The 26,823-nt window shown below is 47.5% G+C and overlaps 1 protein-coding gene across 4 annotated transcripts in view; it reads left to right on the top strand.

The window, feature by feature from the left end:
* Positions 1–2,744: 2,744 nt before the first annotated feature.
* The window catches only part of NCK2 (NCK adaptor protein 2), a 147,565-nt gene continuing 123,486 nt past the window's right edge, over positions 2,745–26,823 (top strand). For 2 of the 4 annotated variants that reach the window (XM_048222634.2, XM_048222633.2), the window contains exon 1: positions 2,746–2,912. The gene's annotated coding sequence lies outside the window, so the exon portion shown is untranslated. Of the gene's footprint in view, positions 2,913–26,823 lie in introns of all 4 variants that reach the window. The other 2 variants (XM_048222635.2, XM_048222631.2) reach the window with 2 other exon arrangements.

Below are 26,823 nucleotides of genomic sequence, written 5' to 3'. Positions count from 1 at the left end.
CTGGCCTCCAGAAGTCTGGGAGAATGTTTTAAGCCATACAGTTTGAAGTAATGTATTAAGATAGCCCTGGGGAAATGAATATAGGCCTCTTAGGGCTCAGTTCCTCAGCCTTCTCAGTAGCAAATGCTCAAGTCTTCCGCTGTTAGAGAACTTTAGAGGAGCTGTGATGGGCAATGGGGAGCCATGATTATTTCTTGAGCAGGGGCAAGGTGAGGAAGTGAGCGACAGGAGGCTAGTTGGAAGGCAATGGGTGTACGGGAAAAAACAGAAATTTTGGAGTCAAGTATGCTTGCTTCTGACCCCAGTTCCTTCACTTACTGTTTCCACTTTTTTCATAAAAAATATATGAGTTACAGATGATTCATATATATATATAAAGAACTAAAAGAAGTTTCATAAGTTTTATCAGTAATAATGTAAAAATTTGGAAGGTGCCACTGGAAAGAGAAAAGAAGATACAAAGAGCTGTTTCAAGATCACCAGGACTCAGCATCATGAGGATTTAGACTGAGAGGAATCCCAAGGTCATCTCGTGCCCTCTCCTCACTGCCCTTGGGGAGAGCTTGGAAGAGGGAAGGAAGAAATGGAATTGCAGTGAGGTTTCTCCCAGGAGCTGAGATGCCTGGTGGAATCTTGGCCAAGCCTGAGACCGTGGGAGGAGGAGCTACTTTGGGAAGGAGATAAAATTCTTTCTGAACCTGGTGATATTGAAGAGATGATGAACTGCCCAGAGAGACTGCAGACAAGCTGGGGAACTCTCTAAGGCTACAGAACTGGGAGTTAATCACTGAACATCCAGACTGGAAGCATTAAAAAAAAAAATCAACTCTCTTAAAAAAAAAAAGGCACATATCAGAATAAAAATAAAGGGCCAAATTCTGCTTCGGGAATATTACCGTTAGACGCTGAAAAGACAACATGCCGTATAAGGGACAAATGTGGAAAGGTCAGAAAGGTAGCTGTGTTAGATCAATGAAAAGATGACTGAATTTCAGGTAATAGCAGAAATGCAACGTGATTCTGAAAAATGCATAGGATAAAGATTAAGAAAGGGACATTGGGTTTTAGGTAGAGAATGTCCTTGGGGGCTTTACCTTTGTAAAGGAAGAAAAAAGGAAGAAGAGTTCAAGAATGATGATTCAGTGATGGTTTACAATGCAGACAAGTAAAAAACTGGGTCAATGTTATTATATGTGTTTTAGGTAAACTAATTTAACATTGAGCCAGGCCATTTATTATGATTCTGCTTTCTTTATTAGTAAGACAAAAGGAGGACTGAGGTACCTTTTCTCCCAAGGTCAAAGAGAAGGAGGCTATCCAGATTCCCTGATCTTGGACCCACCCCTGCTCAGTACACTGTACCTACTTCCAACTAGTGACCTACTGAGTGCTCCCTATAGCCAGGAAGGGTGCCAGGGACTGACACGGGAGCTAGGTAAATATAATCTCTCCATTTGTTAGATTTTAGATTGGTTAAGAAACTGTGCAAGGTTCCACAGTTGAAAAAGCAGACAAACACTGCACTGTGACTTCAAAGTTAGACCGGTTCCAGTTACCCTACTTGGGTACTTCCTTTTGGGAACAAGGCAGGGGATGAATGATTCAGATGATACTGCCTTGTCACCTTGGGTAAATTATTATTGCCTTAATAATATTGAGAAGCCAGGAGCCTAAGAAAGAATCTCATTAACATGGATCCAGGCTATTCCGTCAGGAAATCAGAATCATTTGAATAGTAGGATTTCCTTTTGGGAAGCCATATGGGAAGGAGACTGGAGAACAGACATCTGGATGAGAGCGTCCGTTATAGGAATACTTGTCTTTCCCCCTCCTCTTGGGTTTTAATCTTCCAAATCTGTTTATAGGTAAGCCCCTACGTGTGGTCAGGTGACTGGACCAGTCCCACTCCTAGTGACAACTCCTTCGGGGTCTCACGCTCCGGCAGCTCCTTCCAGGATTCTGCCTGGTGGGCGTGCTTGAGGGGACAGGGGGCAGGGGAGGCGGCAGGGGCTGGGTTTCCTCTCTTCCTCTTAAGAAGTGCTTCCGACGGGAATGATGGAGTACAAAAGTGTCTGTTTGGGAAAGTAAATAGATACAAGGAAAATAAATAAAAATGCCCAGAAGCAATTACAGAAAGGAAGTGACATTTTTATGTAAGTCACTTTTCTGATGGACCACAGGCCTGCTTTGCCGAGAGTGCCGTGGGAATGCTTCCGGGAGGGGGCCGGTCGCCAAACAACTAGAGCGTCGCGATAAGAAAATCAAACAAAAAGAGGATGGAAAGGCCACCCAGCAGTCACTTGAGGCTGGAAGTTGCTGCCTTTATTTCCTCTCTCGTTGGCTCACCCCCACCGCGGCCCCACTCCCCGAGCGGGCAGTTTGGAGAGCGGGGACCTCTCCTCCCCCTCCGCGCCCGCCCCGCGCGCCCCCTGCGCCCGCCGCTCCGGAGCGCCTCGTCTCCGGGCCGTAGCCGGGCCCGGCAGCCCTGCGGGCCCCGGCGCTGCCTGCGCGCCCCCAGGTGGGTGTCGGGCCCCCAACCGGCACGCGGGCCCGGGCCGGCCCCTGGGCGGTGTCGCGGCGCGGCCGGGGAGGAGCGGCGGGAGGAGGAGGAGGAGGAAGCGCGCGGAGGAGGCGGGCGCAGCGCGCCGGGGGAGGGTCGCCGCCGCCGCCGCCGCGGGGATCGTCAGGCCGGAGCCGCGCGGCCGAGCGGGCGGCAGGCGGCGGGGAGGACTCGGCGGCGGGAGGCTCGCGGCGGCCGGGCCGGCGGGGTCCGCCCGGGCCGGCAGCGTCCGCCGAGCGGCGGGAGGAGGGAGCGGCGCAGACAAAGAGCGGCGACTGGGCGGGCGCTGAGCGGCCGCCGCCCCGGGACCCGCGCCGCTGCCCTCCGGCCTCGGCGGGCGGCCCACGGCGAGGTAAGCGCTGCGGGCGGGCTCGGGGCGGGGGCCGCGAACTTGGGCCGCGCGGCAGAGTTGGCGCGCGCCCGGGGAGGGGCCGGGGGGCCGGTGCCCTCGGCGCCCCGCCAGTGCCCTCGGCCCCGCCGCGGCCTGGCCCCCCGCGGCCGCGACTGCCCGGCACCTCTCGGCTCCGCACCTTCCCGCCCGCCTTCCTGCCCCCCCCACCCCTGCTCCGGCCGCCGCTGGGGGCGGGGGCGCCGGCGAGGGCGGCGGGCGGGCGCAGGGGGGCCTGGGCGGCGCGTTCCCGGGACCAGAGACCCCCGGGCGCGTGGGGTGGGGGGACACGCCCGGCCTGCGGACTGGCAGCGGCGGGCACGGAGCCGGGGCCGGCGTGGGACCGTGCGGTGGCCGGGGTCGCCGTGGCGAGAGTCTCCGGGAAGAATAGCCCCGGTTCGCCCGGCCCCAGCTCGGGGACGCGGGAGGCCGAGCTCGGCCCGGAGAACTTACTGTGTTTATGGCAACTATTTATGATCCCGCACAAAGCTGCTGTCACATCGCATAAAGGAGGTCCTCGCCTGGGCGAGGGGCGCTTTGTGATGGGTTCCAGGCTCTGCGTCCTGTCCCAGATTTACATGACTCTCTTACAGCCACCTGAAAGAAAGTTTCTCACATCGCTCTGCCCTCTTGGTTTATTCAGGGCGATTTAACCACCAAGTGGTTCTGGAAGAATTCGGTGTGTGATTTTTAAGGCACTGAAGGTAACTCCCTTGTGAGCGCAGTTAGCCTGGCATTGTGTGGAGGTATCTAATTTGCGAAACGCTTTAATTTGTAGACAATAACGATTGCCTTGGAAGGTCTGCGCGCGGGATGCGGGGGTCATTGGCTGATGAACATCAGGCACTCTCTCGCATTGTAACAGCTTCAGGGACAAAAGAGGAACGAGTATACTGGGCCTCTGACACTTCAGACAATTCTGGTTGGTGGTTTCCCCTGTATTTGGTTTTTGTTTATTTTGCCAACAGGTTTGAGGCTGAATCTGCCAAGTTTGTGTCTGCATAATGGGATGAACAAGTCCCAGTGCTGGGCCCCGGGAGCCTGAAAATCTTTCGGGCTTCCTCCTTCCGTTGACCCAAACAAACTGAACCACACAGGCCAGTGGGCATTGGCTTAGCCCAGGACCTGCAGGTAGGAGAGGCCCTTCCTGGTTCAGTCCCAGCCCTGGCTTCTCCTGGCTTCTGGGAAGGGATTTGGGTAGGAATGAGAGTAATTCGGGTGTGTTTCATACCATTGCGTTTGATACGGTTAGTAGCCGTGCTTTTCACATCTTAAAATGAGTGAAAATGAAATTAACCAGGACTACTTTAACTTATCAAAACAGATCTAAACTTTGCTTCTGAACACTCTTAATGCACTTACCAGGTGTTCCTAGATAGATGGTAAGTTAACAGGATTCGAGCGGGTACGGCGTTTATATATACAAGAAGAGAATGGTGGTAGGTAGCGGATCCATGAAGAGGAAATGGGCTTAACTGGGAGATGGGGCGGTTTATGTAGGTGTTCAGGTGTTTGGAACAGGGATTTCCCGAGAAGTGGGTGTTAACCATGCTGGTGAAGCAGTGACCAACGAGGGAAAATCCTGCCTTAATTGTTTCTCCCCTTTGGTTGGTTAGCTGTACTTTTGATGGGAGAAAAGGCCGGATGTTTGTGGTCTTCTGGCTGCAGCTCCTGGGAGGCTGAGATTGAGAACGTTAGGCCGTGGGGAGCTCGTGGAGGTGCTTGACTCTGCTTTCTGTCCAGTAGGCCTCACCTGGGCTCAGAGCTTCTCAGCTGCTACCTAAACACACGACAGTATTTTTTTTTTTTTTAAAGATTTTATTTTTTTATTTGACAGAGAGAGAGAGAGACAGCCAGCGAGAGAGGGAACACAAGCAGGGGGAGTGGGAGAGGAAGAAGCAGGCTCATAGCGGAGGAGCCTGATGTGGGGCTCGATCCCATAACGCCGGGATCACACCCTGAGCCGGAGGCAGACGCCCAACCGCTGTGCCACCCAGGCGCCCCATAAACACACGACAGTATTGATCAGGGAACTTAGGAGGAAGTTGGGTGCCAATCACCACCCGTGGAACTGACTGCTCCATCACCCACCTCTGCCCACTTGTGGAGAAACTGGCCCTTTTTTATTTATTTGTTTGTTTGCTTGTTTATTTATTTTTTTATTTTTAAAGATTCTATTTGTAAGTAATCTCTACACCCAATGTGGGGCTGGAACTCATAACCCGAAGATCAAAAGTCCCATGCTTCGAGGACTGAGCCAGCCAGGCGCCCTGTAACTGGCCCCTTTTAAATGGGTGGGGCTTGTTTAAGGTGCATTTCTAATAGCTGCGCTCAGTTTCCAGGTTTTGAGTTTTGCTTTATTATATGCTGTATGCTTAAATTCTCTTCTTCCCTGAAATCTGTGACCCTGCCCTGTCATTTGCATTGGGGGATTATTGAGGTTTTCCAACCGACAGCAGATCTTCTGTACACAGTATTTGAGAAAGGCATTATCATCCATATTAAATACACTGGAAATCTTCCTTGCATGTGCACAAACTCGATAACCTTTTGAAATACCCTGAAGACTCCCTGATTGTCTGGAATAACCTGGAGTCCTTTACTTGATAACTTGCATTAGCTTAATTTGCCCTGGCTGAATGAGGCTGTGTTGCTCCCTGGGATACACATGCTTCTAATGGCCCAGACTGACTTGCAGCGTGTGCTGGGGAGAAAGGGCTCGTGGACATGGCTCTCCATCATTCAGAATGAGGCTGGCTAGCTGAGGAGCTGAAAATTGCTTGCTGGATCTGCAGGGGAAGGCAGTGGACAATGTTTGGGAAAACTAGTAAGCTGAACTTTTTTTCAGAAATGAACTGGAAACTCCCCACGACTCACCCCAGAGGCTTAGGGAATTAGTTTTCCCATCCAGAGGGATAGCAAATGGCACTTCCAAATTGTTTCCCTTTCTTCAGATGAGTGATGGAAACCCTTCATGGCATGTTTTCAAAGGGCCTAAGCTCAAAAATGCTGTCATGTATGTTGTTAAATGCTTGAGTTCAGGCAACTTAGAAGAAGGTCAAGACAGCCTTTAACTGGTTATCAAAAGTATGCAGCTCAAGTAAAAATAGTTTTCCGTTTCTTCAGGCCACTTTAGTAACACAGTTTTAAAAATTAGACTGTTCTTCCTTTTCCTGCATCTTACTATGAACAGATCGTGAAGTATGTCTATTTCTAAAGGTGTAATCAACATTAGCAAGTTACATCCCCCCCCCCCCAGCGCGCGTGTGCGTACACACACACCCATCACAATTTGCCCTATGGTTTCTTGTGTTCATACCTTATACACATGGTTCCCAACAAATACTGACTAAACACATGAATACTGAGTTCTGAGCCTGTTGAGTTATTAGGGCTCTGGGTTCCCACTGCTATGTGAGTCATAAAAGATCTCCAGGATCTTTGTACATCTGCTCTGAATCTGTGACGTTGTGGGAGGTTTTTGTCCCTAGGATGTCCAGACAATGGGCGAATTTGGTCTGGTGGCCTCTCTATTTGGTAAATTCTCAAATGAATCATTGATAGTCCTGCAGCTAAACTTAAAAACAAAACAGCAAACAAAAAGCAACACAAAAACCAAACCCAGTTGCATGACCACCTGGTGCTTTGGCTCCATATGCTTTTCAGTGGGTTGTGGGTGCTGACCTGAACTGGAAACTTGGGGCAAAGCCTTTGTTACCCTGGCTTGGTCAGTGAGTTCGTTAGCTTCACCTTACTTTTTTTCTCCCCTTTGTGTTTGTCATGTTTTTAAGAGAAGCAGCTTCAAGTACATTCTGAATTTAAATATTGCCGTTTCCTCTTGATAGTTTGCTGGTCAGTAGTTAATGAAGATCCAGAGTGCCGTAGGCAGATACAGACCATCGGTGTTAATGCTTGCATGTTACTTTGTAGTTTACAAATTGCTTTCCACACGTGCTGTCCTGTTTCATATTTGAAATAACGTGGAACAGTGGGCTCTGGCCCTGACTTCTGTGTGAGGAGACTAGACTCAGGGACTAACACCAGGGAGGACGGAGCTTGAACTTGAGGGTAAGTCCGTCCCATCAGAGCCCTGGGGCTAAGCAGGCGGTAGATGGGGAACACCGGACGGGTGCTGGATAGATGTTTTTGTAAGGCTTCTGATCTGCTAGCACGTCCCACTAAGGAAGGGGAGTATCACAGACCTTGCACGGATGCCTGTGCCGTGTCGCGGGTGTGCGCAGACAGTGGTCGGAGCAGATTCTCTGTGTGAGTTGACTCTGTGAAGGTGAGCCGTTTCAGGGGAGACCGTTTCCGCGAGCAGTTTGAGTGAACTTTTGTCCTCACTTCGTTGCTGGAAGCCAGCATTACCCTGGAAAGTGCCTGCAAGTTGAAGTGTGTTTATTCTTGCTTACGGTGTGTATCAGTCCACTCTGGATGCTGTAACAGAACCGCACAGGCTAGGTGCAAAACAGAAATTTACTTCTCACACTTGTAGAAGCTGGGAAGTCCGAGATCACAGGGCAGGCCCATTCAGTTCTTGGTGAGCCTCTCGTCCTGGCTTGTAGGAGGGCACCTTCTCTCTGTGTCCTTGTGTGCCCTCTCTTTTCTGCCTGCAGAGAGTCTCTGGAGGCTTTTCCTCTTCTTATAAGGTCACCAGTCCTGTGGGGTTAGGGCCCCACCCTTATCACCTCGCTGAATCTTAATTACTTCCTCGAAGGCTCTGTCTCCAAATACAGTCACATTGGGGGTTAGAGTTTCAACATATTGGGGGGCAGGCAATTCAGTTCCTACTGGCGTGTAACTCTGGAAACAAGGCTGGTTGTTTTGGGAAGTCCTCTTGCTTCCTTCTCCCAGATCTGGAATCTGCTTATTTGAGGACACCTGCCAGGGATGGTAACAGAGAGAGGTAAGGGGGGGGGAGGGCAGCTCCTTATTAGTCGTACAGCTCAAACTAGGGAAGGATCCTTGGCGCTGGGCTTCCAGATGCTGCTCAGGTGTTAGGTGGGATGATTAAGGGGAGAAATCAGTGCTGACTTAATGCATCTACGGATGCTTCCCCTCAGCGCAGGTAGGTTGTTTTGGATCCGTATCACGATAAAATATCAGATCTAGGGAAAGTGCTGGGTTTTGTACGGCAGTGAAAGCGTTTCCTGGCCCTGGGTGAAGAGAACAAAGTGGGAGGGCAAGGCCATCCCCTCTGCAACTCTGTTGCTGTGACCCTGTGGTCTTTGCGACGTGAGCAAGGGTCCCTTCAGTGCTGGTGCAGGACAGTGTTTGCTGAGGTACGCCCTGGGCACTGTATGCACGCTTCTGACTGAGGGAAGCTTGGGTTGTGCAAGATGACGACATAAGGTGGGGGGGGGGGGAGGTCTGTGTAGCAGACAGCTCTCCAGCCCCAAATCTGTATGTTCATTCATTTATTCACTTAGTCCGTCAATCATATCAATTATCCAACTTCTTATCGATTGTGTCCACCTGAAACTCTGAGTGTCACAAGCTGACATCTGAATGTTACCGTCTTCTGACTTGCCTACCTTCTCAGCTAATGTCCCCATCATTGACTCACTCGGTTATCCCTGAATTCCCCCTCTCTCCAAAATCCCCAAACTTAGTGAATTTAGTGCCAGAAGATCTCTTATATCTGAACTCTGCTGTACTTTTGATTTCTTCATGTGCATGGACTGTCAGAATCCATTTTGACCACTCTTGCCAATCCATCTGGCTCACTGCACTGTCGTATTCCAGACTAGCCCTGGTCCACATCAGATCAGTGTCTCAAGTCCTCAGTGTGGCACGCGTGGGTCTGCACGACTGGGCTCCCTCACTGTTTCCCCTGCTTCTCAATTTGCCCCCGCCCCATACCCTGAGCCACTACAGTCGTCTGTGGCTGGGCACTGAATGGCACTTTGCTAACTGTGGTAACAATACCAAAGTTTATAATCACTTTCGTTTCAAAGACTTCTGTCCATTGGGGTTGACTCAGTGTTACCCCTTATAATAGTGGCATCGCTGCGTAGTACAGCCCCGTACCTCGGAACTGCTCCTGCCCCTAGGGGAGGAGGAGAGAATGGGTGCAGAACGTCCTGTGTGTCTTCTTTCATGTGGTGTGTTTCCCTGCAGATGCCCTTTGAAGTGATTGTCAAGAGCAGTGTTGAAATCTACTGCGGGCCACAGATGTGAGCCACGGATGTAATTTTTAATGTAGCCACATTAAAAATGTGAAGACAAACAAATGAAATTAATTTTTATAATTTTTTTTATTTTACCCAAGAGATCTAAAATATTTTTATTTCTACACGTAATCAACGTAAAGCCTTATTGGTGAGATAATTTACATTGTTTTATTTGTGTGCAGTCTTTGAAGTCGGGCACGTATTCTGCACTGACGGCACATCACGTCCCTTCTCTCTTTGGCGTGGGAGGCCTGAGAGGCTAGGCTAGTGGCCACCGTATTGCAGAGTGCAGGTCCATACACTTTTTATGATTTCTGCTTCACTTGTTCAGTACCTTCCAAAGTTGAGATAGCTGAAAAGACAGGGTGGAAGCAATTCAGAATAATAGTAATGGCAATTACTATTATTCCTGAGTGGGAAAGGTATAATCCATGTAGTTATAGGGAATAAGGTAATATCTCATGCACTCGATTTTAGAGTACTAAAGTCAGACTCGATTACATGTAATTAAAATACTTTGTACATTTTACAAAGATTTTAAAATGTGTTTTGGATTCTAGAGGTTAAATTACCAATTTAAAATAACTTTTGGGTATTAGGATTCCACATATTTCTGATGGATGTTAAGTCCTTGATTTTTAAGTACAAAAGCTAAAATCGTATTTTCTTTAGTGATTATCCATGAACACATACACAATCACACATTGTCATTACTGTTCTAAGCTCTTCATACAAACTAATAACTCATTGAATCCTCTCAGAAATTAAGTGTTGCTACTTCCTGTTTTTGTCCTTATAGATAAGGGTACAGAGAAATAGCAGGTTACCTTGCCTAAGTTTCCATAGCTAGCAAACGGCAGGTCTGGAACTCAAACTCAGGCTGCCTGATTTCGGGGTCTCTGCTCTTAGCCACGAAGCTAGGCCACTCTCTTCATTAGGATGTGTCTGAAAATACGTAAACAGAACCATAAACTTTTGTTAGGTATAAGATATGAGAAACATTGATGGAAAGCCATCGATAAAGAGTGGAGCTTGGATATTGGTTCATTCTGGAACTTCTTTTATCAGCCAAGCAGTGGAGGAAGCTCCGAGCTTGGGAAGGACGGAACGGATAGTGAGAGCCGCTCACATGGCCGTGGAAGGCTAGCTGTGCGGGTCACAGGGGAGCAAGATTGAGCACCCTTGGCCTTACCTCTCCTCTCGGCCCCTCCCCGGTGCTGTGTCCCGTAGGCCAGTGCTCCTTGGCCGGGCAGGCTCGCCGGCTCTGAGATGGGCATCGGCGTCCCCGGAGGGCTGGCCTTAAAACTCAGAGGGCTGGACCCGCCGCAGAGGGTCTGACGCCAAGGTCTGGAGGGCCGATGCCCTTCCCTGCTGAGTTCCCAGGTGGCCTGTATCGGGATGGGCGTCACGCACGGAGAACCAGCGCTGAGGGGCTGGCAGTCGGACAGCGGTGAGTGAGGAGGGGTGAGCGAGGAGGTTTTTGCGGTGGGTCGGAATCCGAATGGCCCGCAGGCCTCCCTGTAGGCAGTGTGGTGCCGCTGTGCGCGACTGGTCCCGTGGTAAGCGGCTGTGTGGTGGGTCCCCACCCAGTTTCCACCACCGTGGGGACTGAGGAGGGACCTGCGGGGATTTTCGTGCTCTGCTCCCCAGCTCCCGAGCCCTTGTATTGTTGGGAGGCCTCTCGGGAGGCCGTGTTGGTTTCTTCTTAATGTAGTGAAGTGGGGGTAGGTAGGGAGGTGCTTGGAGCCCTGGAGCCCAACACACCAAATCCTTTTCTTTTGTGCTTTTATGATGTCTGTGCAGGTCTTGAAGAGTCCCAAAATGGCTTTGAAATCTACTTCTCAGATCACCAGTGAGGCCAGGTCAAGTGTCAGTCTGGATTTTCGGAAGGCTTCTGTTACAAGTTTCCGAAGGGAGTGTTGACGTCGGTTGCCGTTCCAAGCGAGACCGTCCTTAACCTACCCTTCTGTTCTTGGGGGACCCTTCGGGGCTGTCAGAGCATTGGGTAGCCTTCTCCCAGAGTGGGTAGAACTGAGACAGAACCAAGAGTCTGCCGTCTCTGTTGGGGGAGGCGTCTGTATGTCTGTCCCAAGACTCGGGAACACAATGGTTTCTGATGGACTGCACCTTGGGCAGCTTCTTTGAATTCACAGGCTTCGATTTGTAGTCAAGCTGTTTCTCCTGTGGCCAGCTCTGTATGGAGTTCCAGGAGGAGTTGCGGCAAAGATTTATTTACTTAAACAAGCTTAATAATTCTCCCAGCAGCGGTGGGGGTGGCCAGCTATTAAGAAATGTTACAAGAAGCCAAGGTCCCAGTGTGATGCCTAGAAAGTGCCAGTGGCTGTCTTATCGGACAAAGCCCATCAGTGTCGACATTGATCTTCCTTAGAGGATGTGCCTCAGTTTAATATCTTATGAATTTTGGCTGAATATTTAAGGACGTCTGCAAGTCAACAGATATTTTAATTATGTCACTTATGAGTCGGGCTGCAGAAGAGAAGAGCAGTTGCTCTTTTCCGTTCTTGTGTGCCAGCTGTGTCCATTTTAAGGACAATCACTTTAAAAGCTTGTTTCCCCGTTTGCAAGTCTGTTGGTGTTGGTTGGGGGTGGCAGGGAGAGGTCTGAATCCGTGATAAACAGCCCCCTTACTGCTCTGAGTGATGGAAGCCAGCTTGGGGACATTGACAGAAAAACTGCAGACTGCTTGAGAATTTTTAGGAGATCAAGAAATAACAAGGGATTCAGGGAGTTATTTTAGAGACAGTTTCAGGAAATTTGATATTGGTGAATGGTGAATTTTCATCAAAACGTTAAAAAAAAAACCTGTTTAAGAACAGAATCTGGCAAGACAGAAAAGCCGATTTTTCTTTCCATTCTTTTGCTTCTCCCCCCCGCCCCCGTGTCTCACCTTTGCACATGTCCTTAATGTACACCGCCAGCCTGACCATTTATCTTAAAGTCTGTTTTCCATCTGTCTCCAGTACCTGCCCTCGGATGGTTTTTTTTCCTTTGTATGCTTCCGGTGCAGCCTTCCTGGGCCATCCCTAGCTTGCAGTTCGAAGCTGCCCCTGCTACCCTTCTATTAAGCCATCATGTCCAGCTTTAGTGTCTTCCCCTACTTTTCTTCGTAGGTCTGTTTTATATGGTTCAGGAGATAAGACCCCGTGGTGACTGTAAACAAACTTTGCCATTATCCTCTAAAAAGAAAAAAGGGGAGTGGGGATCACACCCACTTGGCTGTCATCATTTCCATTTTGGAGCATGCCTGGGTGGAACCGAAGCTCCCTTGACGTGTCACAGATGAAGGCTCAGGGGTTGAATGCATTGCTGCTTAAACTTGATGGTGCCCATCAGTGCTGGTCAGGAAAGCTGACCCACCTGCCAAAGAAGAGAGGTAGATCCTCTTCGGGACGCCAGGCCGGTGAGGGTTACACACTGAAGGAAGAAGATAGGTTTTCCACATAATGCACATTAGGACGTATAAATTCCCATCCATTTTTTGGATCTTACTGGCTGTTAGGTACGGATTAAGAAATAAAAGCAATTCACTTTTGCAAATACAGAAATACCTTTTTTTGAATTGTTAGTATTTTAAAAAACTTCATTGACACTTCAACCTCTAGTCCTATATAAAGATGAGTGGTTCTCAGCTGGGGGTGATTTTGCCCGTGTGGACTTTTGACAATGTCTGGAGACATTTTCGAATTATCTTGGCTGGGGAGTGCTTCTGGTGTTTAGTGGGTAGAGGCCAGGGGAGCTGCTAAATTTTTGACAACACAGCAGGACAGCCCCCATCACAGAAAATTAACTGGCCCGGAATTTCAGTATTTCAGCAACCTTGATGTCAGTGAATGCTTCTCTACTTTACTTAAACCCTTAAATTAATGGCACATGTATTTTTTCACACAGTTGCCCATGTGGAGATAATTTTTTTCATCCATTTTTATAAACATGAAAAATATCTATTTAGAGAGTTAAACCCTATTTATACATCTTAAAAGTTATATAAAGGGGAACCTACTTGAATATAACTGACTTATTCACGGTTTATCTGTAATACTGTTTGTGGTAAAACATGGCATACATGGCTTTTTCAAATTTTCTACTTCTACATATTTGGATCATGTAAGTATAAAATGTTGGTTTTAGGAAACATTTTGAAACCTGGCTGAACTGTGATAAAAACATACTCCCCCTAGAATGTCCACTTGCAAGGAAGTAATGGGGTCCCCTCTTAATTGCATTTATGTGAGAGAGAGAGAGAGACAGCAAGCAAGCAAGCAAGCGGGGGGCGGGGGAGGGTAGGGAGCAGAGGGAGAGAATCTCAAGCCGACTCCCCGCTGAGCACGGGGCCTGACGCTGGGCTCGATCTCAGGACCCCGAGACCATGACCTTCCTAAGCCGAAAGTAAGAGTTGGCTGTTTAACCACCTGAGCCACCCAGGTGCCCCCTCAATTGCTTTTAATAAGTAATCAGTTTAGAGAGGTTGGTCCGCTCAAAATCTCTTTACATAGCTCAGAATCCTTTCAATTGGTGAATGTCCATAGGAAAAAAAGTTTTTGTTGTTATTACTAAAGTTCCTAAGATTCTAGGTTCAACTGATCATCTTTGAGCTGGTCGCATCTGTTAGCGTTCAGATGTCTCACTCCCATCTTTGTATAGCTCTGAAAAATAAACTCTTCAGGGGAGAGCGAATGAAAATACCACAAATTAGACCTTATCCAGGGAAAGAGAAAGAGAAAATGATAATTTGGCTGTTAGTCTCTGTCTAGGTTAGAGCTGCCTGCTAGCTGGCCTGGAATAGGACGTTGATGTCCATGCTTTTTTTTCCTTTAGACTTAGGCTCCCACTTGACAAGGTCCGATAAGCCCAGGAATTAAGAGGGCTGTCAATTAGAAATTTCCCTGGCTTTATCGAGATCTGTTTTGTATAAATCACTTCCTGTTGTACTGCTCTTCCTTTTTACTTTGTTGCTTCTTATCTTCTTTCTTCCTGTTCAGTTGTGGGGATAAACACAAAATCAGCACTTTGTAAGTTTTTGAATTTCTGTAAGTGAAGATCGTTAAGAGTCTTTTCTTTTCCAAAATGCTCCCATCCTCAGTGGACTGAGAAGGACCTCTGAAAAAATAGTAGCTCTTTGGACAGACTCAAACATTCGAGGTATATGGGGCTCCTGGGTGGCGCAGTCCTTAAGTGTCTGCCTTCGGCTCAGGGCGTGATCCTGGTGTTCTGGGATCGAGCCCCACATCAGACTCCTCCGCTATGAGCCTGCTTCTTCCTCTCCCACTCCCCTGCTGTGTTCCCTCTCTCGCTGGCTGTCTCTATCTCTTCAAATAAATAAAAAATAAAATCTTAAAAAAAAACCACAGCATTCGAGGTATGGGCTCTGAAACAACGTCTGATCTTTGCCCAGGCTCCCTATCATTTCATTCTTCCAGCCTGGGTGGAGGGAGGCAAAGGTAGTCACTAAGCCACTGTGTAAATGAGGAAAGTGCGGGTCACAGGGCAGTGACTGGCCCCCAGGGGTCTTGTTGTCAGTGACCAGGAGGAGCCCCCCACCCCGGCCCACGCTCTCAGCAGTGCTTTGGGTCCGGTGTGTGTGAGCTGCTCGAATCCAGAGCTGCAGACCCTGGATTTCGTCAGCCGTGTGTGTATGTCTCCTCCCCCAAAATAAAATGTTGGCCTTTATGCAGTGACTTCTTGACTTTTAATTATAATAGGAGCTGGAATAACTTCGTTAACAGCTAGTCTAGATTTGAACTGCAACAAGACTGCTCCCTGTGAGGAGTGGAGGTGTGCAGTCCTTTCCACCTGCTGCTAATTTGGCCCCGGTTGTGCAGAGAATCTGTAACCTCCCAACCTCTGTTTTGTCTTCTGTGAAATAAGGCCTTAGTGCTCCTGTTTCTGAAGGCCTTGTACAGGCCTGCTGCTCCCTGTTTAAAAATGCGAACCGTACCGCGCTTTTCAGAGATGTTTCTTCAAAGGAGGATGGCATGAGCTGACTTCTGTGGTCAGTTTTGTTGCTCTTCCTCTTTTGTGAATCGGATTTGAGGACGGAAAAGGCACGTGTGCAGGTGTAGAAAAGGCTGTGTTATTCATCCTGATCTGACCTACAAATTAGACCACTGGCCCCATTTCGCTTAGCTACGTTGTCACACGCCGCGGGCTTTCGAGTGCCAGCTACGTGAGAGGCACGGTGCCCGGTGCTCCGGATACAAAAACCCGCTCTCAGGGAGCTTGGAAGCCACTGCGGGATGGCTTCACCGGTTCCCACTCAGCTCTCATCCCAGTTAACTAGCCTATAAAATGACTGTCTGTTGCCTCTCTGTGGGGTCCTGTAGGGGCTACAAGGAGAGATGCAGGGGAAGTCCCCAAGGCTAGGGAGCCCTCATTTCAGATATTCCAGGGAAGGGTAATGTTTTCTTTGAGATCTTCAGGAGCTCTTCATTCTGAGGGCAGCCCCAGAGACCGTGGCATGCCAGCTGAGCAGAGATGGTCCCCCTGGCCAGTTGTCAACCTCGGTCACCTCCACGGCTGGGCCAGCACCCCGTTCCCCCTTCCCGGGATGGCCACTGTTCTCCCAGGGCCTGGCTGGGGCTCAGGCCGTCGTTTGCTTAGGATGAACACTTGATTTGGGGGCTCAGCTAGTCCGTAATTTTCAGAGAATCAGTGTGGTCCTGGTGTAGGTATTAGGAGCACAGATTCCTGGGGCCTGCTTTGGCCCTAGTGCTTGAGTCCCCTGGGAAGCTCTGGTTTGGAATTCTTCCTGTCAAACCAGTTACCCAGGTGGTTCTGATGCAATATGAAGGTGGAGAGCCACTGCTCTGTATTACCATTTGAACCCTCTCTCCTGCCAGTAGCATCCAGTCCCATGGCTCCCCCGTAAAGGACCTCTGGCCTGATCACCCCCACGGTTTTAACCTCTTCTGGATATCCTAAGTGGTTCACTGTATAAACGCAAGGTCATTCTTGCCTCAATGTGATGCCCTCAGAGCTCCAACAGAGAGGCAGTAGTGCGGTTACAACTGTGCGCCCCGCGGGAAGGGTCAGTCTGGACCGCAGGAGGGCGGCCCTCAAATGCCCAGGCCCGTCGGAAAATGCTTTTGTCGTATGTGTGTGCCCATGAGAGCAAGCGATGGACTGTGTGATAGTGGGGGTAGCCTGTGGATGCTGTCCAAGTTTGGGCAAATAAGAACGGCCAGCAGATGCCTGTGGTCTCCTTGTGTGCCCCATGCCTCTTGCTGTGCAATGGCCATCTATCTCTTAGGGAATCCCTGATTGCAGGGGAAGGCAGTGGCCTGAAGTGGCTTCTCCTGTCGGAGGAGGTGCTCAGTGTGGAGGGAGCTCCTTCAGAGGTCTCGGCCCACTCTGTAGACACAGGGCCAGAGGCTGCTGCTGGCGGCCCATTCCACCTGCCCAGGTACTAAGATACAGCTCCGGCTGTGTGTCTGAGCAGAGCCCTGGGCCCAGGTGGGAGCTGGCTCAGAAGCTGGCTTGGGGTGGGAGGGGGCCTTGAGAGAGCCCTTTTTTCTCTAGCGACTGACCGAAGGTTCTAGAGAATCTTTCTCCAGAGCGAGAAGAGTGGTTGACCTTTCTCTTGGGTACAGAAAGGGTCAGAGTTAAGGCCAGGAGCCCATTTACTTTGCTTTTCATGCCTCCTCTCTCCCACCGCAGTGGTAGGATTTGGTGGTAGGGGTGGAAGGCTTCCTTACTGTTCCACTCTCCCCAGAGCAACATGGAACCAAGAGATTCAATAGTACTCATTCACACAAATATAATCTGTGTTCGCGCATTTGTTTATTAAAAGTGGATACGAGCATCTGCAGCAGCTTCTTTGAACACGAGTTCCTTTTTAATCCATGCCTCTGTGTTCAACGTATAATTTATGATTTCTATTTTGACCTGTGGATTTCTAATTTTTAAGAAATCATGTCTTTTTTTCTAAATTTTTCTTTTGGCCCAATTTTTGTGAGGTTTTGGCGGCCACGTGTAGAAGAATCACTCAATGTGAAGAGGAGGACTTGCACTTTGTTGGAAAACATTTAAGGGCAGCATTTCTGCCCAGTTGGCTGGTCTTGGGTTTTCTTTATAATACACGAGATTTTTGAGAGCATAGTTTGCATACGTAAGAGTGGAGTTGAACACAGTGATCTCTGAAGCTTTTTTCCAGCTCTCAAGTTGGCAGTGGCCTTGCACTAAGAAATGGGTCGCACCTGGTAGACAGAGCATCAGACTGGGGGTTGGGTGGAGGCCCTGGGCTGTGCCCCCACATCAGCAGGCCTTCCTGTTATTCACAGCAACGAAAGAGCCCTCTGATCCGAAAGGTCCCTCCTGCAGTCCCCTTGCCCCAAGTCTGGACTCTAGGGGATCCTATGGCCTGGGTTCATGGCCTAATGTGGAGTTCCACGTGACTCCTCAAAGTGGGAATCCTAACCCAGGGGCCCCGCTTGTGAGTGGATGGACTTTGGCGGGGGGGGGGGGGGGTCCAAACACATGAGGTGGGAAAAACTTATATTTTTATTTTCACTGGTTTTTAACCGAAATGTATTTCCTTCCATTGTGAACGCAGATCGCACAACCCTTGACATTCGCGGTCCTCACAGAAATGCCTGGGGTTCTCATAACTGCGTCACAGCGGTTGCAGATACGCTGAAATTCGAGCCACTCTTATCATTCCTTTGAAATTATGGTGGTTATTAGATCTGCCGCGACACCATTTTGTTCAGTGAGTTAATAAAGAAGCACATATATTACAGTATCTCAAATGTGTTTTTTAAATAATATTTTAATAACTGTGCTTTAATACAACTGCATAAAATGAAAACCATTTAGAAGCATCGTGAGGAGGAGTCCCGAGGCCTCACCAGCCTGAGTTGGGGGGGGCGTGCACGGTGGGGGGGGGGGGCAACAGCCCTTGGGGACCGGGTGCTCTGTCTGAGGAGGATACAGCTGCTGGGCCCTAGCCCTCGGGCCAGAGATGGTCTGCACAGGCCTTGCAGAAAAGTGATTTAATTTTGCTGCCTGGCAGAACTCTTTCCAGTCCTGCGGTGATGACAGAACATCTCCCAAGTGCGTTAAAAAAAAGATCTTTTCTGCAAAAACCAAACCAAAACAAACAAAAAAACTAAAAAAAGAATCTTACTTAAATTAGATAAAAAGCCTAAATCATTGTTTTTGTAAATTTAATCATGTAAGTTGTCACGGTAGGAAAATATGTATTCCGTTTATTAGCTCAAAGAAATAGTGTTCTGGGATTTTTGATCCTTGAGTAGAGGGATGGGGGTGGGCTGTGGATTCGGTACCTGGGGGCTTACAGTAGTGACCAGCACAGGGAAAATGTCGATGACTTTTAAAAATCTCTTGCATAAAAGAGTTGGACTTTTTGGTTCGCAGCAATGTTGTGGCAAAATGGTTTCTGGAGTTTTGACCCCATGTTTTACAGAAATAGTTTGGAAGAAGAACTGGTGCATGCGTGGCTTGTGTTTCCCTGCCCATAGGATTATAAATACTAGCTGCTGGGAATTCCCGTAAAATGATGGACCGTGTGGAGGAACATTCCTGTATTAATGTGCCGGTCGCTCCCAATCATTGAGCACTTTACATTTCATACAGTGCCCTGCTTGATCTTCACCACCACCTTCCGTATGCCCTTGTGCCGGCATAACAGGTGAAGCGAGCCCTTTAGAGAAGCTCAGTGATTTATGCGAGCGTTAGTCTTGACAGCCTCCGTTTTCCTGTGGGCGTGTTCTGTTTGCACACGTGCACGCTGACCTTTGAAGATGGCTTGGCGTCTTCAGCGTGCAGGTGGATGGCCCTGCGGGCAGGCAGTCGTCCGCAGTCTCTATGGGCTCCGTGCGGGGACTTGAGCCGCCTCGCCTCCTCCCCTGCCTCCTGCTGCATCCCCGCGGGCGCCTGCGTCTGCCCGGCTACAACGTGCGCTTGCCCAGCCGCCTCCAGACTCCGGGCCCCGCCCTTCCGGGTGGGACAGGCTCACAGGAAGGCAGGTGGCTGAGCCTGTCACTTGCTCTGCTCTTCCCAGGTGGGTTGCAGCCCTGCCAGGTCGGAAAAGAGGTGCACTGAGCTCTCACATGCCATATCCAGACCGAGCTTTCGGAGACATCTCTTTTCTGGCACTGCTGTTTTTTTCTTTTAACTTTTCTTTTCTTTTTCTTTCTTTCTTTTTATTTTTGGTGGAGTTTCTTTTCATGATAAGGACAACATACTCTTAAAGATAGTATCTGAAGGGGAAGATGCCTCCTGCAATCTTATCCCAAGAGAGAAATGTCATATTTGTGATTAGTCCTTGTAGGTATTCGTAACCATCTGTACAATTTTATGTTCTTCTTCATACGAACATTTCTCCCCTTTGTTAGTAATCTTTGTACGGTTGTCTTGTTGAGCGATGTCCCAAAGAGTGGCAAGTTCCGTCAGTTGGAGAAACGGCCTGCTGTCTTGGTCATTTAAACGTTTGCTGTTGTCGATAAGGAGCCTGTGCGCGCCTCTGAGCAGATTCCTTCTCTTCTGAGTCGTTTCCGAGGAATCCAGTCCTCAGAGAGGGCTTGCAGAGTGAAATGGTGGGGACGTCCTTATGGTTCTTGACGCATGTCGCCGTGATGCCCTTCTAAAGACTCGCACCAGCTTTCAATAGTGTGGAAGTGTCCGTGTCACCGAAACTACGCGGCTTTTGAAAGAGCATCAGTGGCCCGTGCGCGGAGGCATTTTGAGTTCATGTAGTCTGGAGGGCCTTATCTCCGAGGGACCCTAAAACAGCATCACTGCTGTGTAAAAACAAGTTGACTGGAATTGTTCACACAGCAACTACCATGTCCTTTAAGACAGGCCTGGCGTAGAACAGTTCTGGACTGTCGGGGACTCTGCAGGTGCTCATGGATTTGAGTCCTTACACGGTCATTCTCAAGGCTGGGCCCTGCTGCCGCCGCGCTGACTTGACTTTCTAGCTGGTGGGCTGTTCAGCTGTAGCATGTTTTTCCCTCTGAGGGTGGGTTGAGTTTTTGTGGATAATAGATTGGAGTCTTGTTTGGCATAAAGTGGGTGACAGAAGTGGATTACCCTGCTTTGGTCCCTGGCCACTTGGGACAGAGGGAATGAGACTGCTGTGATCTCGGAAGACATTTTTAGGAGGAGTTGCATATATTTTTAGTAAATTTGCCACACCTGGAACAGGCGGATCACCTCCCAAAGGTACGCTTCAGAGAGTGTGCGTGCGCGTGTGTGTGTCCAATTACACATATTAGCTGAGTGACACATTCAGAGCCCACGGAAGCCACGCTCCGATTCCAGGCCTGCAGAACCAGAGACAGTAAACGTGTGTGGTTGAACCTGCTCAGTCTGTGGTGATTTGATACCTGGCAGTCGGTGACTAAGACAGGGTACAAGCGTGAGCTCTTCTTACTCCACAGTCAGGCTTTCTGCCTGCCACGCAGGGCTCCTTGCAGCTGCAACCCTCCTTCTGTATTAGGTTTTTATGATGTTTCTCCTAATTGGCTCAAGGTTTGTAGAAATCACGTTATGGTAAGCCCTTTAAAAAGACTTTTAAAGAAAATGAAAGAATGAAGTGGGGCCTGGCGGGGGTTAAGTGGGGAAAGGTGAGCAAGGTAAGTGCGGGGATAGTGGCGTGAGACACGGCGTGTGGGCGCGCCTTCCCAGCTGGGAAATGTCTGTGCTGTGGGTGATACTGGGAGTGACCCTAAAGTGGGACAAACCTGGGGTATTTCTTTCTCCCTCTCTTACCTCATTTAGATGTTCTTTTCTCCTAGTGCTGTATTCCCCTTCGTATGTATCCACCAGGCACTGTTCAGGGTGTTCTCTACAGGTGAAAGCAGGGAGCCAGGGCGTCTCCAGGTGAACAGCCTGGCCAACCTCAGTTTAATTCCGAAACCTTTGCTTTCCTTGGCCTTCCTTCGCCTGATAGGCATGCAGGGATTTTCCCGTAATTTTTTTTTTTTTTTTAAGTAGACTCCACACCCATCGTGGAGCTCAGCATGGGGGCCTGAACTCACCACCCTGAGATCAAGACCCGAGCTGAGATCAAGAGTCAGACACCTAACCGACTGAGCCACCCAGGTGCCCCACAAACTATTTCCATCTGTAGTGAATAACGATTTATGAGTTAATCTTTTTAAAAGTTTTCAAATTCATTGAATAACTGACCTGAGCTGCCTTCTTCCATTTTGCTGCTGCCTGTAGAGCGCTGGTCGAAACTGGGAGTCAGAGAAAGGGCGAGGTTGGTCTCAAAGAGAACCCTGACATGGTCAAGTAGGACTCCTCCCACGTCCGGGCATGTTTGCCCAGGTGTGTAACACCCGGGTGTGCGAAGTTGGCCCGGTCAGGGTCGGGGCCCTGGTGTTTAACCCTTCTCTCAGAAGCAGGGACGCCCCGGTTCTCCCGGTGTTTCATCTCATGCCCCCCACTCATTTTCCCTTGAGCGATACTTTTGATTTATTTTATTTTTGCCGTATATATCATATACATCAAATCAAATGTAATGTGCTGTTAACTTGATACCTCTAGTGCCAATGCCTAAATGGCCTACTTGTGGTGGCTAAGAAAAGCTTAGAGGCCTAATGGTAAGGTAAGCTACGGAGTTTGATTTTCCTGGGTCAACCTTGTTACAACAGTAACCTGTTTAGTATTTTGTGAAAGGGATCCTTTATAATGTTATGTTTTGGTGCACTAATAGAACATTTAGGAATAGCTGTTTCTCTTCACGGTGGTGTTAAAATACAAAACTCAACCGAGGGCATTTTTTAAAGATCTTACTGGCTTCCTTCAGTGATTTGTGAACGAGGAAGCATCCCATTCTGCAGACAGAAGGGGGCTCCGAGGACCTGTACAAAATGGGAGACTTGTATAGGCAGGAGGGAAAAGGAACAACGAAGTTACAGTAGACAGGAAAGCAGACTGGTCGTGACAAGGTCACTTCCCTCTAGGGGCTGGCGGGGGTCTATCAGGCAGATTACCTCATTAGTGCTGATGAGGGGCTTCTTCATTGACTGGCTTAAGAATCCATTTCTGGGAGAATGGAAACTGCAGTTTGGTGACATGGGGCCTGTTTTTTTTTTTTTTTTTAATTTTAATTTTAATTTTTAAGAATTTTTAACAATTCGCCTATTTTGGCCAGACTCTGAACTTGAGAGCTGTGATCAAAATTTAAGCATTGGCACTACTCACAGCCACCCCTTGGAAGTTGAGTTTTCCTGAATCTCTGTCAATATTCACAGGCAATGATGTCTTTTTTGCTGACTCTCTGGGTGCTACTCATAAGTCATGACTTCGGGTTCACGTCTTTAAGTCATCACTGTCTTCATTCCTCTCTGACGTCCCATTCTCAGTGAGATCGCGTGCTTGGTGGTTAGCTGCTGTGAGCATGGACCTGCATTTAAAGCTCGTGAGAGAGTCCAGTGCGCCAGGAAGATTATTATGCTTATTTTTAGTGGTTTATTTTATCTATTAGAAAGAGAGAGAGAGCATGCATGGGGGTGGGAGGAAGGGACAGAGGAAGAGAGAGAATCCCAAGCAGACTTCCTGCTAAGAACGGAGCCGGACACAGGTCTCGATCCCAGGACCCCAAGATCATGACCCAAGCCGAAAATGAGAGTTGGTGCTTAACTGACTGCACCACCCAGGCATCCCTGTGATTATTATAAGCAGGATAATTCCCCATGTCTGGAGTATCCCAGAGCCATGGTCCCCAGGACCCATACCAATCAAGATCAAATCCTATTGAAGAAGTCACTTTCTGAAGCCAGGGGCTTGGTACAGTGATCTTGTGTAGCTGGGCTCGGCTTCCCCAGAAGTGTCCGTCAGCGTAAGTGGCACTTCCTTGCTCTGCTAAAACAATAATCAAGGGCTGTCCTATTACCAAGAACAACTTTGGCCAGAGAGGCCAGGAATTTTTGTTGGCAGCTGTGGTTTTAATGGTGGATTCTGCAGTACTTTCAAGAGTTAAAGGTGAGGTTGTGGTACTAGCCTCTTTTGCACTTACTGGTAGCCAGGGGAGCAGTGATCTACACAGGAAGCTATCTTGGAGTCATGGATGCCCCTGGTAATCCCTGCTTGAGTCCGTGGCTCAGGGCTGGGAAGGTGACAGCCATGGAGACCAGTACAATTTAAGGGTGTGTAGACCACAGGCAGTTTTATTCTGGTCACCCTTCCCTTGTGTCCCCTTCTTGGTATAAAGCCTGGACACAAGGTTCCCTGGCTTTGGGGTGGTTAAACGGGGGCAAGGAAATAGATGTCCAGGGTTAGGGAGCCTGACTTCACAGAGATGGGGGCTTAGTTCCAGAGAAACCGAGGCATTTGTCCATCAGGGAAAAGTGTCTGATGGACAGAACTACAGGACTGTCAGCATCATAGCCAACCCACCAGTAGTTTGGAGATTAGATTATCCCTGTTTGCAGTGGCCCGAGTGCATGAACAATCTTTAAGGCCAGAGCAGAACAAAATAGGAGCAAATGAATCATAAAGGCCTTTGTGTTATAAGAATTAGGAAAAGGATGGTCAGAGAGGAAAGGAGGAATGGAGAGAAACACTGTTGATCTGGTGTCTTGGGCGAAAGCAGTCTACCTTGATGTTGGCTGCTTCTCTTCTTAGCCGGTTTGATTGTGAGGTCCTGAGCCTTGGCTCAGGACCAGATGTCAGGTGGGGCCTTCTTCAGCTGTGAAATGTGCACCCGAGTTTCAACACCTTGTAATCTGGCAGTGGTGTCAGTGATCAGGAGTTCCTGGTGGGGTCCTTTTCATGAGTCTCACTTCTGCAAAAGCATCAGAGTAAAACTAGTTGTCTGTAAATGTCAGAAGACTTAACGATGGTTAGGGTTCATTATAATGGGAATGACAAGGAAATTTGGTCATTTGTGCAATATACAACATTTTAAGATAATAATTGCGATTATGACTGATAACCTCATACTGGGACATATCAGATTTCTAGGAATTTCATACATCTTCTAGAACACTTACATTCAGAACCCGTGTCCATACAAATATAAGCTAAGGAGGTTTAGTATCTCTTATTGGGGCAAATAAATGTAATTAGTTTAATAGTTTACCCAGGTGAGAGACAACTCCTTTGACATTTTCCAGGACCCTCTGGGAAATCTCAGAGTTCCTTAAGGCGGAAAAAGCCCCCCTTTAGAATTTGATCTTAGGAAGTTGTCAAAACGTCAAGCGGTTTGAACGTTTGACTAACATAGGATCACAGATCATTATGAAATAATACTTCGTTATCTGTTTAACCAAAATGACAATAGAAGATGATGTTAAAGGCAAATGCAGAAGGTTACAAAGTTGTGAACAAAATTTATCTCTTTTGGTATTGAGAAGATTGGGTTTTCTTAAGTAACACAAGAGCTGATGAAGGCCGTGTGACACACAGCAAGGTGTTTGGGTTAAAACACAAAATCTTTGGGGCGCCTGGGTGGCGCAGTCCTTAAGCATCTGCCTTTGGCTCAGGGCGTGATCCCGGAGTCCTGGGATCGAGCCCCACATCAGGCTCCTCCGCTGGGAGCCTGCTTCTTCCTCTCCCACTCCCCCTGCCTGTGTTCCCTCTCTCGATGGCTGTCTCTCTCTGTCAAATAAATAAATAAAATCTTTAAAAACAAAACAAAACACCACAGAATCTTTGCTGCCTGTGCGGGTTACTTAGAAGATAAGGAGACTTTCACCATCTCTGATCTAAAGCATACCGAAGGTCCCAGAGAACGCTGTCCTTATATTATAATTTTGGACCAGTGTACTCTTGCTATTAAAACTCATTAGCAAAACTTAAGTCAATCCATTCCAGTCTTAGCACGCTTGACCACATGTAAAATTCCCTCTATGAGATTCCATTTCTGCAAACCTACAGCTGTTTTTATATCCATTCAGATCTTGTCTCATATATATGTTTTTTCTCATTCTGGAACAACTAGTCATTTTACTCTCCTTGCCTCCTCTTAATACATAGTTGTTTCCCTTCACCCTTATTTCTAAGAAGTTTCAGGTACTTCTGTTGAGTAGAATTCTTAACCCACAGAACCCTTATTTCCTAGTGAAAACTAAGAAGTAAGCAATCATGAACTGTCTCTTAACACTAGGATTCTGTGGATCAGCAAACCCATAAATACATTTCATAACTGGAAGAAGTATATTCTTTCTTGTAAATTTCTCAGGGTTGCACAAAACAAGTTTCCTCATGTACCCACATATCTTAAGTTTCTCTATAATAAGCCAAAAGTAGAATTAGATAAACCTGTGTTCAATAATTAATGTTTCATTATTTTATCTTGTTTGAAAATGATCTAGATATTCAATGACTATACATCACTTACCTTAACATAGCAGAACTCCAAAGTTTCAAGTTATCAAAAATATTTGGGGAAACTAGACACATCATAAAACATAATCATTGCTGAAAATTTCACCTGAAAACTTTTATCTTACTTACATCTATCTAAATCACTTGTTTATAACATATTTAAATTACTCATGAAAATTTTGCAGACATTAAAAAAAGTTATCTATCATACTAAGATATTTTTCTTACTGACAAACTTTGTAACAGAGATAAGGTTAATCTATTTGAGTAGAAAACCCAGGTAGAATAAAAGCATTCTATTTCATGCTGATAGCTCTAAATACATGCCTGTTTTGATTAAACCAACAAACTTGAACTTGCTTTTTTTTTTTTTTTTTAACCAAAGACTATTCTAGATCAGGCAAACCTTAAAAATATTTGGGTTAGTTTTTATATTTCTGAAAGTCTAGAAATACTTAATTTGGTAAATGCTTATTTTTCTTTAAACAAATTAAATAGACTTTAAAAAAAATATATAATTTTCACAATACCATCCAGAGGTAGGAAAATATCACACATCTATAGCATACATATTAGATATACATAAACGTCCAGACAGACACAAACACAGACCTTACACCTGTCATTTTAAAATTTTAACCATATGGGGCACCTGGGTGGCTTGGTCAGTTAAGCGTCTGCCTTCAGCTCAGGTCATGATCCAGGGTCCTGGGATCAAGTCCCACATTGGGTCTGCTTCTGCCTCTCCCTCTGCCTGCTGCTCCCCCTGCTTGTGCTTGCTCTCTCTGCCAAGTAAATAAATAACATCTTTTTAAAAAATTAAAAAAATAATAAAATGTTAATCATAAGATGGGTACGATAATGTAAAACTCCCTAGTTTCTAAAAGAACATTTGGATCCAAATTGTGTTTCTGGAAGATGGGATAAGTTAAGGTTACCCATTCTGATGGTTTAAACTTTTTACCAGTATTTGTAGAGAAGACTTTCAAGATTTTTCATTTGCCTCCTTTCCAAATATCCCGCCCCAACTTTTCCCCCCTCTAATAAGAAATACCTCAGTTCCTAGAGAGACCAGGTAGAACATTTACATTTCAAAAGCACAGGGAGAGAATGCAAGTTCTTTCCTCTGGAACTTCTGTTTCCTAAATCTCCTATTTTATGGTACCTGTGAGCCTTTTAAGATGAATGGGTGAGATTTGGGGGTTGGTTAAAAGGATAGGTGGGCTTTGAATTGCTTCCAGAGCTCATTTCCATTCTCGTAAGGACTCAGTTGGTGTAAGACAAAGGCAGCTATTTTTAATACCTCAAAAAATTGGGTTGTGACCTAAAATGATTTCAGAAGGGCTAACGCTCCCGTCCAGCTACCTCATCTTCATTTTGTGTCT

This window comes from Ursus arctos, unplaced genomic scaffold (assembly GCF_023065955.2).
Source record: "Ursus arctos isolate Adak ecotype North America unplaced genomic scaffold, UrsArc2.0 scaffold_8, whole genome shotgun sequence".
NCBI classification, from domain to species: Eukaryota; Metazoa; Chordata; class Mammalia; order Carnivora; family Ursidae; genus Ursus; species Ursus arctos.
This window is presented reverse-complemented; position numbering and strand designations above follow the sequence as displayed.